Here is a 12,842-nt window from a genome sequence, read left to right as displayed (position 1 = left end):
CTGCAGTACACGAAAGAACAACTAAAGATAAACTAAGAACAAAATGATACTTTGATCAGACATTTTATGAAATTAACATTGTAAGCATTTATTTTTATACAGCATAATTAAGACAAATTTGATGTGAATGACCGCTATGTATTAAATTCTGTAATACCTTAATCAGTATTTCTTATACTTGGTCAGACAGTGTTTTTCCAGGAATAATTGGCACCACCTGCTGATCTATTGTGTTAGTCAATTAACACACCTGTGCTCCAGCTAGATGATCTGGAACACATGCACTGTTAGGCCTGTTTCACACACGCCGGTTTTGACCGGACGGCAAAAAGCCGGACAAAAGTTGTTAGTATTTTGGCCGGTCGGCAGTGCCTTTCACACACAACGGCTTAGAGCCGTGTTAAATGCTCAAAGAGGCCATTCACACACGCTCCACTTCCTTCAGGGACGGCATGACCACGGGCCAGCAGCCGTCCTATTCAGTGAATATTTCCAGGTGTAACACGGTGACCGGGCCGTGTCTATGCCGTGTGAAAGTACCCGATGGGCTTATGTATTCATTACAATCCCGGCACGGCAAAAAGCCATCCAGGAGTTTGCCATGCCGGCTAGTGTAAAAGGCGCCTATAGGTTCCATGAGGACCAAGTTTGAGGAACACTGATCTTTAGTGTTGATCCCATAATGAACATTGCTGCATGTCTAGGAATTTCTTATTTTTTAGCTTGCGATATGTGTTTTCTTACTGCACTATAATACATGGGATGGTGATTAAAAATGCTGTGGGCTGCTTTCAGAGGTGGAAGCTAACTGGACGCAATGCTGATGTTTGCACAGGTGAGCGATTATATGCTACTGCATACAGTATGTGCAAATTATTCTGAAAACGCCTATGGCGCATGCACTAACCTGACTGTACACACATAGATAGGTGCTGGTATCAGAGATGTTGAGACAAAACACTGTGCCTTTCTGGGAGGCCTGAAAAAGGATTAATATATCTGAAACACGTTGCATGGGCTGCATGCCACTGGTGGGAACCGACACTGGACAGTTCATTTGGACATCTAAGCCTTCTGCGGTGGCGTTGAGCTACTAAGCTCTGACCCTTCTTGCTTTGTTTGCACTAAGTCCACCGCAGCACCTCTGCATGGTGAGATGCCCATCTGGCCATCCCCATATGTAATAATATGTACTATATGTTTTTTTAACCATTTGTTTAATCTGTTTCATTGCAAATAAATGATTTGTACCTTTCCAAACCCGTGCCGTCGGGTATTATTGTAGTACCTGCATTCTCATATATTTATCTAAGGTAATAATCGCCAACCCACTTTTTCACTAATCGTGTTTCTGGCCTGGATGGAGTGCAATAAGAGGATATATCATGGGAGTGTTCATGCAAGTGGCTGCAGTCTCGGACACAGAGACGCTCCCACAGAGGCCATGTTCAGGTGAAGACATTACATCTGCTATAGGCAGGTGAAACCGTTATTGCTGGACGCGACAGAGCATCCCGACCCGGCAATATCCCTGGTCATGGTTGCCATCGCGGTCGGGGGGTGGAGCCCGTGCTGGGAGATTATATTATCTCCGTGCTGCTTCTCCCTATGCTGTAAACGGGTCCCAAATCGCATTGACCCGGCAACTCCTTCTCACTGCACCTGACCCGGTATTAATCCCAGGAATAACCCTTCTTTATTCCCGAGTTGAATTACCCGGGAATTCATCACTGACCCCTTTCACACCGCACAGTGACCCGCGTTGACCCGCCAATATGGGGTTATTTGTGCGGTGTGAACAGGGCTGTCTTTTCGTATGGGCTCAATGGGCTCATGCCCAAGGGCCCCAGGAGTATAAGGGCCCTAGGCTGATATCTGAGGGTCCCCTCTTTCCAGGGCTACCAGATTTTTGAAAATCGGCCCTAGGGAACCAGAGATATCCGACTTCAAAGCAGTGGTCCCCATCCAAGCCTGTTAATTGCTCTTCCCAGCCAAATATCTCGGGCTTTGTATGACTTACAGTTTTTCTGAGGGTACATTTCAAAAGCTGGGACTCTCCCCTTTTGGTGGACACTGCCAGCTTGTCTTTACTATGCCCAAAACCAGAGATATCAGCCTTCAAGCAGCTGGCCCCTGCTCAAGCGCCACACCGCTAATATGCAGTTTCATATATTTTCATTGGTGGATTGCCCTGGCTCCTGAAGTCTGATCCCCAAGTCCCCAGTACCTCCTGACAGGTGGGACTCTCTAGTTTTTTATCCCAAGCTAAGAAATCTTTTTCCAGGAACTTGAGATATCTGCAGTTAAGCAAGCTGCTGTCTCACCAGAAAATGATGAATATTAAGCCCACTCCACTATCAACCCCTTCCTTACGTATTAAAACACCCATACCACCCTGGAAGTCATGTACCAGGGCTTCTTCATTCAGCCCAATGCCACCTTCTACAGTTTACTGTTCTCCCTCCCACCCCATCTGTGCAGTAAATGAGTAATTAGCAGAAATTACTGCTCCAGGTCCTACATTCTGAGCAGAAGATAGAACATCCCTTATCGCCCCAGTATATTGCTGTGCCCAGGGGCCCACACTGCTGTTAAGATTGCCCTGGGTGTGAAAGGGGCACTAGTTAGCCACATATTGAATTACACAGGTTCTGTGGCTGGCTGACTGTAAGTCTGCATTTAACCTGAATTGACTCAGCACCTGCTTAATACCCATGTGCCCCTTATTAAAGAGAGAGGGGCCAATTTATGTAGGTTTTTTTTTTTTTTTTCATAAAATGTTGTTGAAACTGCAGTTTCTGCATACTTTTATGTTTCCCCAGTTTGTACTCCTAGCCAAATACAGGAAATTTAGCAGAAATTCCTGCAGAAGGCTAATTAGCGCTGCAGACTGTTAATTGATTTATTATCAATAGGGACTACAGTCTGAACTCATCAGTTTATGATCCCTCTCCCGCAGCCTACTTCCAGCTCTGGAAACTGACAGTGTGTGCGCATGTGCAGTGTCAGATTCCCAGGAGTCTTGTGAAAAAGTGAAAGACTCCTCTGATGTAATCAGGACTTCACTTGTAGGGACAGTGCTTATCACAGACGGCAGCACTGTCCCTGTGAGTTATATTTAGTACATATCAGGATTTTTTTTGCTAATAATGAAAAAGTCATTTGTGATATATAGAGTCGCAATGCATTAATACAAAGGCAACCCTAGCTTCATGTGGCAGGGACAGTATCATGAAGTGGGGAAGGAAGAGGTTAATGGCAGGTTTCATAAATTGCCAATCTCTGCGGTTTTGACCTAAACATTTAAAATGTCAATAATATTAAATGCAAAACCAGGAGCATTTTACACTTAATAAAATTGCCAGTTTCAATTTCAGGGTTAAAACAGAGTAGAAACTTATTACATCTGGTCTGGGGAGTTTGTATAAGGAATAGGATCCCCTAGTGATATAAGACTTTTTGCAAACTATTGCATACAGCTTGTGGGATAAACAAACTATACTGTATATACCCAAACTCATATTTCTAAATGTTCTCTTTTCCAATAGTTACATAATAATTATGGATTGCTGAATAGGATCAAAGGAAAGGAAAACATGAACCTGCAGCCCTTTAAAACAATATATTTATTCACTTAAGAACACATTTTATTAAACCTGAAACTGTAAAAGGCAACAGAGATATTTGGTCCTAAATATTAGTTATATTTGAGTCATGAATTTGAAATATTTATTTTGTTATTGGAAAAAGGTTTTCAAACAACAGAATGATATATAGATTTTATATATACAGATAATCTAATTTGTCAGAATGCTAAACATTTGTGTCTGCAACAACAATACAATGTATAACTGATGCTAGGACTTAATAACATTAACTGTGATCAGGTTATCAAAGACCTGCTAGTAATTTATCAGCAATATACATACACACAATATCCAGTTCTGGACAGCTGTAGCAGTGACTGGCAGGTCTCAGAAGACAGTGCCCATACATTCCTTTCTCTGAACCTTTTCCCTGTCTTCCCCGGCAGCTAATAGAGTAGTAAGGGGGCGCTTTAAGACTTCTAAGAGCCGTATCACCTTTCGGCAGCTGCTACTGTGTAGCTGAGCATCCCCTGATCATTGTATTTCGGTAATAGACTCCGGAGAATAGGCGATCACAATGTGAGCCTGGTGATCAATGGGCTGGGGTCTGCTGGTGCTGGGCTCATGCAGGGGGGTGACATGGGCTGCTCAATGCAAAGCTGCACCTGGGTCTCTCTCTCTCTCTCTCTCTCTCTCTCTTTGCTCATCACATTTGATCTATGAGGGATTTGTGGAGTCACCAAAGCAGCAACTAGCTCTGACATCAGCTGAGGGCAGTTTAACTCGCTGAAATATTCATGATCTGGCAATAGGAACTGCTGCTGCCTCTTAAAGTGATCTGCTGCCTCGCTATCTGCTGCTTGTTCTTTAGCTGTCTGGAGGTGACAATCTATAGTGGATTTGTACAGTAGGTGAGAACTGGAAATAATTTTTTTTTTTTTAAAGCCAGATTGGGAACAAAAGAAACATACGAGTAGAGAGATTATTAAAAAAAAAGTTGCCTGCTTGAGAGATTCTCTATCCAGAGATGATGACTGAGGGTCGCTGCACCTGTTTCATCTGAGGATACACTCCATGTTGGGGCTGGATAGTTACTCTGAGACTAGTCAGGGAAGAGTGAGTGTGGATGTTAGGGGTGGGAGGGAGATAAGGGGGGAGCTTGCAGCCAGGAGGCTGTGGTGGGGGGAATTGAAGGCTCTGGTCTGAGGGGGAATGAAGGATTCCTGTGGCACTCTTGAAGTTGATCTGTACTCTGTAAGGAATTAATAACGGACCGAGGGGAATAACAGACAAGGATTTCCACCCTGGAGCATCCAGCCAGACGCAGCAAGTCCGTTCCTGTTTGCAACTGCTGCCTGTGACAACCTCTCTCCTAAGGTACCGTGACGTTTAGTCCTTGAGTGATACGTTTTAACCTTTGTCATCATAATCAGATAAACAGGTCACATTGCTCATCTCATTCCCTGTGCATATAGGAGAAGTATGAGGAATGACTAATACCTAGATCTTGCACCATTCCCCGCTGTACAGCGATCACCTGTGCAGCCCTAGTTGTAGCTGGCACAGCCTCTTGCTGCTGCTGCTTCCCATACTGCAGCTACACCGGGTTCTGTGTATTTCTTTTCCCTTTGCACAAACTTTTGCACCTTGCACGTGTTCTGCATCTGTTGATTTACATGGAATAATCCGTGCCAGATATGTCCCCAGTCTCAGGCAAAGGGACCAGAGTGTAATGGGCTTCCCTGCTGGTGAGTGGGCAATTAGGAGTGACCTTACAGAACTTTTAGTTAGCATGCTTTTTTTTTTTTTATAATTATCTAAAAGGTCATATAGTTCTTTTAGCAAAATGTATTGATTAAGATGATGGAAATCATAGTAGTAAATAGTAATACTTGGGGCTCGATAGATACAGAGATTTGCTGTCATTAGTATACTTGTATATCAATGTTTTGCATAAGGCGATTGGTTACAACTATTACAAACATTTCAAGTAAATATTACTATTTATGAATACAAATGTTGTTGTTGTTGTTGTTGTTGTTGTTGTTGTTGTTGTTATTATTATTATGTGGGTCTATTATTCAGGCTATAGAGTGTACACACCGTAGCCCACGATCTTATCTACCCGTAGGTGTGAGCTTCATATGCTGAGTATATTCTTGTCCAAAAGCTAAACACGTAAAGGCAACTCATTGTCATTCATGTGATGCTATTGGATCAGTCCCAGTGAATCATAGTGTTGTAACAGAATGCTTTGGATTCATATAGACATCCCACACATGAACATTTGCCTCCGGAATGTGGTATCATTCACATCACTGATTTGACAATTATTTAGGTAACCCCTTCAGTGCCCGGGATCAGCATGAAGCAGACTCCGTGTAACCCAGGGTTGCCAATGAGACAGGTGGACATGCCAGCATTACCTGGTGGCTCTGGTAGGATGTGGCTCTTCCCAGCTCATTGGAACGCACAGAAGACTTTGTAGCAGTGGTCTCAGGTTCATGTTAACCTCTATCGTCCAATATATGTGCACCTGCCTTATTATTATACAGTTGCTGTAATCGTCTGAGAAGGGCTGCCCATGTTCTGCAGCATTAGTGTTTTATAGAATTATCACACTAATATTAGTCACTGGTGCTGGATGTGTGTGGATATATCTATGGGCTGCAATGCAAAAGGCAGCTTTGATAATAGGAATATTCTAGAGCCAGTATCCTAAAAGGCCATTCATTATTGGTCACATGCAGAAATACTTTTAGCAGCTGGCCATGCAAACTTGAAGCCCAAAGGGTTGACATCTTCTAAATAAATATTGATTTTATATATATATATATATATATATATATATATATATATATATATATATATATATATATATAATCAATGTGCCTGGGACTGAAAGGACAATGAAGCTGCAAGTGTATATTAGTTGAGCAAAATGATTTTAGTAATTTCCTCATACATATCCACAATACAGCGTGCCATTTTGATAGTCATGTAGGTTTGCTGCCACATGAGGTTACTGCAATTTTGTAAGAGCTATTCCAGTATGCTTTTCAGGTCTAAAAATATATTCTTTTATTTATTTATTTTTTTACCCTTTTTAAATGCAGAACGTAAATCACACCCATTTTGAGTCACTTATATGCTATGACACAAATAAAAAAAAAATAGTTGGTGAGGGGAAATTGTCAATTTTGCTCGGAGTTTCCCACTGGAGTCTGCTTTAATATCATGTGTTTGACATCATTGCTCACAACACTAAAGGTATGCAGTATCCTACTGATGTGACTTTACACGTAGCATAGAAGGAGTGTGCTCCTATTGCAGCTGTCCCAGGAGTACAAGTTTTGGGTGCTGCTAATGAATGGAATTAATAAAAACAATTACTCAACTTCTTGATGCCAAAGTTTCAGCTAGTAGTATTTACTTTGTTATACTAATGCAGGGGTGTTAAATATGTGGCCCTCCAGCTGTTGTGAAACTACACATCCCAGCATGCCCTGACACAGGTATGCTTATATGGCATGTTAAAACTGTGTGCAGGGTGTGTTACATATATAATTCTACAGCAGTTGGAGGGTGTTCAACATCATGGTTCTAATGCATAAGATTAGAATTGGTGTTTTTAATGTGCATACGACTTGGGCAGCACAGTGGTTAGCATTGTTATCTTAGAGCACTGGGATCACGGGTGTGATTCCACCCTGGGCGTGATTTGTGTGGAGTATAGTCTCATTTTGTATATAGATTGTAAATTAATCTGGGATTGATGAGGATTACAGAAATGTTCTCTGAAATTTTTGTGTGTGCTATATAAATGGATTGGGTACAGGATACCGGTAGTGAGGATGCTGGTGGTTAGTATACTACCAAACTCACAAAAGGTACCCACAACTATACTAACCCAAACCCTACCTCTAACTCTAAACCTCCCCTCCCTGGCATACAAAAATTCGGTATTCTAGCATCGGCATATTGACAGCTGTTTTTTTGGCGCTGGTCTTCTGACTGCTGGGATCTCATACATTGGGATGCCAACTACATCCCATATAAATGACTTTTAACAATAAATTATACGTGTGTGTGTGTGTGTGTGTTTATATGAGGAGTACCACTATAGGCAGCAGTAAGGCTAGACACATCACTTTTATGTACCCCATACACTTGTGAGATATCAGGTGCAATCCTTAGATTTTGACCACATCTGTGAGATAAATCAAAGGATTGTATGCACATTTTAGGTACCATGTGACGCGGTGTGCTGGTTCGCCGTTTGAATGTCGCGTCGCAAGATACTAAGTGCTGCACTTAATATTTCTCACATCTCAGTGCGATTGCATGTGTTTTTTTTAAAAACACATGCAATATATCGGTAATCACTTTGGCAGTTCAGGTGCAATTTCTTCGCACCTGAACTGCCGGTGCGATGCCCTGAGATGTTGCATCGCGGGGCATCGCACAAGTGTATGGGGGCCACAAGATTTGCTTAACTATATATGCAATAGTAATGAGCCTCTGTACTTCAGGTTGCTCAGGATATACTGCATACAGTATACATGTGAAGAGAGGTATCCAAATAATAGGGTGTTTGCCACACCCTTATCTAAACTGACTTCAGTCTAATAGTCACATTGTGACCATGGGGCAGATTTATTAAGCTCGGTGAAGAGATAAAGTAGAAGGTGATAAAGGACCAGCCAATCAGATTCTAACTTCCATGTCACAGACTGGGTTTGAAAAACGACAGTTAGGAGCTGATTGGCTGGTCCTTTATCACCTTCCAATTTATCACTTCACAGAGCTTAATAAATCTGCCCCCATATTTCTATGAAATCTGAAGCTCGCTCCTATCCTCTGCAGAACCTTAAGACCATATCATCGCTAGACACTGAGTTACACATTTTCATTGTATAATATATACTTATTATTCTTCTCAGAGTATTTCAATTTGACCTCCACACATTTTATATACTGTAATGTAACATGAAATCTGTTTTGGTGTTAATTACTTTTTTTTTTTTCTTCTTCTCCCCTCCCCTCCTCCCAATATTCCACCTTCCACAACAACTGTAATCCAAATGTTTCACCCAAAGTAAAATGGGTATGTGCAAATATAAAAGGTGTGGGATACATCCTGTGGTGTTTGTCAGTTTTCTGTAGAACAATTGCTAGTCTGAGATTCACAGCTGTCAGACACTTCCTGTAGATTTCTATTAACCTCTTCACCACCAGAGCCAGGGCAGTATCACCTAACTTACATAAAATAGTGGGTGGGGATTTTCAGGGGTAGGCAACCTGTGGCCCTCCAGCTGATATGGGACTACACATCCCAGCATGCCCTGTGACAGTTTTAGCATGCCATAACAGCAAATCTGTGGTACAGTATGCTGGTAGGTGTAGTTCCACAAGTTGCCTACCCCTGGGATATTTCATACATGTCGCTGGAAAAGTAAAAACATCCCCCTATTAAAATGAGTTAGTCAAAATCGCCTACTGCCAATTCATGGTAAGTCGCTCAATCAAAATCACTCATAGTCAAAATCGCTCCGTGTGTACGGACCTTTGTATTCTCCAATGCAAATACTTTGTATTCTCCTGTGCAGATGGCTTTTTTAAAAAAAATGTATTGCTTGTTTCCTTTCTTATCTGCCCCTTTTCAACTGTTCCTAGCGCTGGACACAAGTAAAGATCCATCAAAGACTGAATCACAACCAGCAGTATAGATACCGGTTGGCTGTGTCACAGGATATTTTCAATTTAAATATTCAAAAGTTTGACCATATGATTTTTAGTGTTATGGGCCTTATTCAGACGTGGTTGCACGCAGGCTATTTTTTGCACTGCTGCTACTAGGTAAACGCCGCCTAAAGGGGAGGGGGTAAACGCTTTGCAGGGGTGCGATCGGCTGTGCAGTGAGCTGCACAAACAAAAGTTTGTGCGGTTTCTGCACAGCCCAGGACTTACTCAGCCGCTGCAATGATCCTGGCTGGTGGTGATGTCAGGAATCCTCCTCCAGAATGGCTGGGCACACCTGCGTTTTCCGGACACTCCCAGAAAACGGTGAGTTGCTGCCCATGAACGCCTTCTGCCTGTCAATCGTCTTGCGATCCCCGGTGCGATTGCATTCTTCGTTAGATTCGTCGCTGGCCGGCGACGGCGGCCGACGTGCTTGCGCATTGCGGGTCACACACATGCACAGGTCAGACCCGATCGCACGGCTGCGAAAAAATGCAGCGTGCGATCGGGTCTGAATGACCCCCTATATGTGAACTGCATTTAACAGCAAAGAAAATAAGTAATTCACATTTATTTATTTTTTATTCTGATTTAATTATATTTTACAAAAGTATTTCTTCGTGTTTTTGGATAATGGTAGGAGTGACAAGACTCTGGAAATATTGGTTTATTGTGATGCTTAACAATATTCCCCATTCTAATCATATCAATCAATGTTTTAAATAGACCTGAGTGCACACACATACTTCATTACACATCCAGATACATCTTAACCTAGTACTGTATGCAGCTTATATATACATTACAGCAGTGGTTCTCAAACTCTGTCCTCAGGACTCCACACAGTTCACATTTTCCAGCTCACCTAGCAGGTGCCTAGTTTGAGTACCTGTGCATAAAGGTGGGTACACACTAATAGATATATCTGCAGATCAATTGATCTGCAGATATATCTGTGGACGGATCGGGCAGTGTGCTGTGCATGCACACTGCCCGATCCGTCGGGAAATGACGTCATGAACTGGGCGGGCGTGTACGCCCGCCCAGTTCAGCTGTCAATCACTGCCGGCCGCCGCAGCATGTGTACGGGCGGTCGGCCGACTGCCCCGCACACACACAGCGACGCACCAATATATCGGTAGATATATCGACCAGTGTGTACGGGCCTTTAGAGTTAACTACCGTAACCTGGGATGATACGTACACAATGTGAATGAATTTGGTTGTTTCAAATTAAGAAGCGAGTGGTCTCTGAATTGCTGAAATGTAATATATCTGTTGTGGATTTTCCAGATCGCTTTACACTGGTTGAGTCCTTGTTGTATTCCATATTCTCTAAACTGTTCTGTCTAGAGCAGGGGTTCTCACCCATAGTCCTCAAGTGCCCCCCATAAATGTTTTCTGGAGTTCAGACTGTGGGATATGGGATACGTACTGACCCAGCAAATTAGATGAACTCACCTGTGCATGAATAAAGAAATCCAGAAAACACCTGTTTGTGAATCCCTGGTCTAGGGAGTGCACCCAGGGATGACTAGTTAGAGAAAAATCTTTAAAGTAGTAGTTAATGGATGTCTTGGACAGGCGCAGCGCTACCCGCTCAGCAAAGGGATGCAGTGCAGGTAGGCGCCAGGTAGGAGACGCGCTCTGCATGCCCGCTGCTTCGCCGCCTCTCCCCCTGCTCTTCTGACTGCTGCATCTGTCACACTGTGACAGGCAGTGGCGCTGGAAGCTTTCAGCTTCCTCACCCCCTTCCTGACTGTGTGACCGCGCAGAGCCAGAGGGTGCACTGTGCAGGCCAGGCAGGAAGACCCGAAAAGGGGGCAGAGCTACACGGAATGGAGGGGTGGAGCTACACGGGACTAGGCTGATCATGAGGAGGAACAGAAGGATGGACAGCTTCTGCCAGCCAGACTTTCTTTTGGTAAGAAGATGTAAAGAGAGAGAGAGTGTGAGTGTGAGTATCTGTGTGACTGGGTGGGCAAAATGTGTGTAAGCGGCACTATCACTAGCGGAATTTTTGAGTAATCGACAACACTAGAGGGGGCATTTTGTGTAAGCGGCACTACTACAGGCGGGATATGAGTAAGCGGCACTACTAAAGGGGCATTTTGTGTAAGCAGCATTACTACAGGGTGGTTTTTTGTGTATAAGAAGCACTACTACGTGCAGTGTTATATGAATAAGATTGTGTGTGTGGTGTAATTTGAAATGGGGGTACTATTGTGTGGCCATGCCCCTTCCGTGTAAGACCACACTCCTTTTTCGGTGTACACCAAAGGCACGCGCTGTCCCTTTGTAAAGTATGGGAGGGCGCAAATGTATAGTTTGCAGGGGGGCACCGAACACCCTAGCACCGAACCTGGTCTTGGTATACTGTATGAATAATCTGTATATCTACACAACTATATGATCAATTTGGGCTGCTGGTAACCATGGGGCCTTTAAGTTTTGTGTTTTTATTTCTGTTTAAATTCTACACAAAATATTTTTTTTCTCCAATTCACAGCTTACGTGTGAATGTAAATTGTAAAATCAAGACTACACTGTGTCATTCATCTCATTTTATCCTGTTTTGAGTGAAGCACATGTCAGTTTTGGCAATACTTCTGTGTAGGCTGGAAATGTACATCAGAAACAGATAACCTCCTAAATCCACCATGCGCTGAACGTGGAACTATACAAGAAACAGATTGAGTACGGGATCCCGGCAGTCAGAATACCGACGAGGGGGCGAACGCAATGAAGCCCCTTGTGGATTCGCCCGCTGCAGGTTCGGTGGCTCACTGCGCTGGCCACAGGTTCTATTCCCACTCCATGGGTGTCATGGACACCCAGGAGTGGGAATAGCTGTGGCGGCGCGGTCGGGATCCTGGCGTCGATATTCTGACTGCCGAGATACCGACCGCCGGGATCCTGACTACATCCCACAAGAAACTACGTTCCATATTTTTCATATTTTTTCATGAACTGCTGAACTGAGCATACAGTGGTTACAGGAATGTGAGAGATGTACCTATATTTTAATATTTACCAACAGTACAATAAAAAAAAAAATGTGTGTGTGTGTGTGTATATATATATATATATATATATATATATATATATATATATATATATATATATATATAATATTTTAATTTATTTTTTTCTCCAGCAGTTCTCACTTTCTATTTTTATGATCCTATATATTGAAGAGGAAAGTGCAGGATATGTTAGCAAATTCTGTAAGCATGACAGTATCTGCTAGGACTGTGCTCCATGTGACGTGCACAGCTCAGCAGCAGGTATTCCTTGTGACTTTGACAATGTAGGGTTACTATTTGTAAGCACAATGATTTGTTTTCTTGTTGTGCAGTTCCATATCTAAGTTGCGGCACAATCGCAGTATCGCCAAATCCTCCCCATTCTGCCCAAATTGCTGCTCTTCCCTATCTAGTAATGGGAGCAGATGCACCAGGATAATAAGTGTGGCACAACTGGGAGTGCAAAACAAACAAAATAATAATAGCA

General features: G+C 42.9%; 1 protein-coding gene across 4 annotated transcripts in view; it reads left to right on the top strand.

Annotated features, from left to right (window-relative positions):
- Nucleotides 1-4,783: 4,783 nt before the first annotated feature.
- CDH23 (cadherin related 23) overlaps nt 4,784-12,842 on the top strand; it is a 1,868,204-nt gene continuing 1,860,145 nt past the window's right edge. For all 4 annotated transcript variants that reach the window (XM_063958779.1, XM_063958778.1, XM_063958784.1 and 1 more), the window contains exon 1: nt 4,784-4,964. The gene's annotated coding sequence lies outside the window, so the exon portion shown is untranslated. The remainder of the gene's footprint in view (nt 4,965-12,842) is intronic.

The sequence above is a fragment of the Pseudophryne corroboree genome, chromosome 3, assembly GCF_028390025.1.
Source record: "Pseudophryne corroboree isolate aPseCor3 chromosome 3, aPseCor3.hap2, whole genome shotgun sequence".
NCBI lineage: Eukaryota > Metazoa > Chordata > Amphibia > Anura > Myobatrachidae > Pseudophryne > Pseudophryne corroboree.
This window is presented reverse-complemented; position numbering and strand designations above follow the sequence as displayed.